Below are 2,647 nucleotides of genomic sequence, written 5' to 3' on the forward strand. Positions count from 1 at the left end.
TGATCATCAACGCACCGTTTTCGCATGATTTAGCACCCATATTGCTTACGGAGAGGATGGCCCCGGTAGGCAGGCGAATAAAAACATCCGCCTATCAATCCTCAAGCCAACCTCCCGCTCGACATTCCGATACATTTTACTCCGGGGCGAACGCTCTAAGGTATGTAGCTCGCTGGTGGGGAATGTTTTTTTCTTCAGTGTTTTTTTCGTCCGTGTCTTATCTTTTCCAAACCTCCCCGGTGAGGCGAAGACGCAAGATAGTTGCATGGTTTTTACACGAAAAGCTGATAGGATATGCGGGAATGTCCAGGGTCTGGGAGGGGGGTTCGGGGCGAATCGATGTGATTCCATCGAACCGGGTTTGATAGAAACAAACATATTTCCCCCGGGAATCCAGATCGACGCCGTGTGTTGGTAATAATTGTGGAGGTGACCCAATTGTTCGATGATCAAATTACACCCAAAGCCTCCACCGAACCCCACCGGTAGCTTCACTATAGATGAATCAATACACTCTATCTTTTTTTTTTTTTTGTTTGGAATTCATCCATCCGTTTCCAGTTTTGCACTGGACGCGTACGGAAATGCGTATTTCTATCGTCAGCAGATGTTTTTTGTTGTTGTCTTTCTTTAGCTTGCTTCCATGCTTTTTATCTTACAACAACGATTCCCAGCTCGGAAAGAAAAAAAAGATGCTCTCGTTCACGCGATCGAACCGATTCGGAAAAGAAAGCACTCTTGGCGTTCGAAATCTGCCTGCTAATCGAGTGCTGAACGAGTAAAATTGCGGCCTGTGGCTAAGATTTTTTTTTTCGTTTGTTACCCTCGAAACGCAACATAACGTTACATATCGTCGGGTCAGTTGTGTTTCTTGGCGATGCTCGGCGGGGAGGCTTTTGTTTGGCTAGCCTGAATAGATACAATTTTTCCCTTTGCTGGGCCGTGCTTTGCTTTTGTTTTCCTTCATTGGGAGGAACATTTTCCCAGTTCCAGATGTGTACCATCATCATCAGCTTCAGCTCAACGATGGTGCGTTTCCCTCTTTTTCACCCCGGAATACCCCCAAGAGTTTGCGCACACACACGTCGCAGGGGCTTCGGCTTTAATCTGCACCTTCCGATCTTCACGCGCAATTTTCATTCGTCGATTAAAGTCTGATTTTCACATTCTTGGCATCGGCGGCCGCGTTTTCCGCGTGAAGATTTTTAAAATCCAGATCATAACCCTCGGGTGGCGAGGAGCGAACGAAACAAACCCCCAGTCTGGACACCCTTTGCCGGTGGTGTGTGTTTCTTGAATTTCGTAAGACCAAACTGACGCGAGTTATATCAAGTTTTGCTCGAGCATTTCCCGGCAAAAGAGCCAGTGGTAGCCGCCAACGCGGAAAAGCTTGCTCGAGAAAATCCGTCTTTGTGCGACGACAACGCAGCTCAGAGCCTGCGGAGTCTCCGGGCCGGCGGGATTGCGCAACCTCGGCGGCATGCGGCTCCATTCGCCGTAAAATTTGCAGCCACTTCCATTACACCACGCCCCCCACCCGACCTCGACGCCTTCTCACCAAACCCGTTGGCCACACATTTTCACGAGATCAGATGCAGATCTACCGGAATTCGTCAAGACTTGCGCACCTGCTTCCGAACCCTTCCTAGATCTCGTGTGACGTGCCGCATTGTTCGTTGGGTGGCGGGTGACGCGGGATTGTGGCATTTCTTAACCCCCTTCCCTTGCCGGCGCAGGTTCACACCTTCAAAGCGGCCACGGACGGCCGTAAAGAAACACAAAGCCGCATTCAAACCATCTCAACTAATCGGCGATGACACTTTTAAGTTATGCGAAAACATAACGATCCATTCGGTCTGCTCGAGCACGTGCCAAAGGCGCTCGGCCTTGGGTCGTTTTGCTACGACATGCCACCGGAGGCTTTGGTGAAGCAACCGTTTACGGGGATCCGGCGTCCGCTAAACGTTACAATTCATTGTGTGTTCTCCCTTCCTTCCTGGATTGTGCTTCTCGATTCATTCGTTTGCGTTGCAACGTTTTAGATGGCGGTACATTAAACGGTGTATAATTGAAATTTATAAACGAATGCAAATTTTAGTAAGAAGTATGTTTATGCAAATGAGACGGGGAAGGGAAAATACATTTGACAAAACAAAAACAGGGAGCTTGAACATTATGAAACAGGTTGGTAAAGAGGAAAACTAATCATGGTGTTTTCTTATTGATTGAAGATTTTGATAGGAGAATTTTAATTGTCATTCTTCAATACCTTGATATCTTTTAAAAGAAAAAAATGAAATGATTAAAACTTACTTTAAACATATGGGAAAACATTTAACTGCATTACTTGGTAGACGAAACAGAAATACGATTCAAAAAGCAAACTATATGTATAATTTTGTTTATGCATATCGCTCAAAGAATGTATGTAAATTATAAAACAACCACTTGACCCTTTTCTATGGTGAACACACATAAATCTTCCTCAAGAGTACGACGTCTTGGCCGGCGTGCGCCGTGCACTTTTGAGGGGAAACGGACTGTTTACATCAACAACCCCTAAAGGAGGAAGAAAGAAAACAACTGCAATGCTTCGGAGCAGAAAATGTTGGGAATTGTTCTTGGCAAACCCCTCTTCGGACGGGAA

This window comes from Anopheles ziemanni, chromosome 2 (genome assembly GCF_943734765.1).
Source record: "Anopheles ziemanni chromosome 2, idAnoZiCoDA_A2_x.2, whole genome shotgun sequence".
In the NCBI taxonomy this organism is placed as follows: Eukaryota; Metazoa; Arthropoda; class Insecta; order Diptera; family Culicidae; genus Anopheles; species Anopheles ziemanni.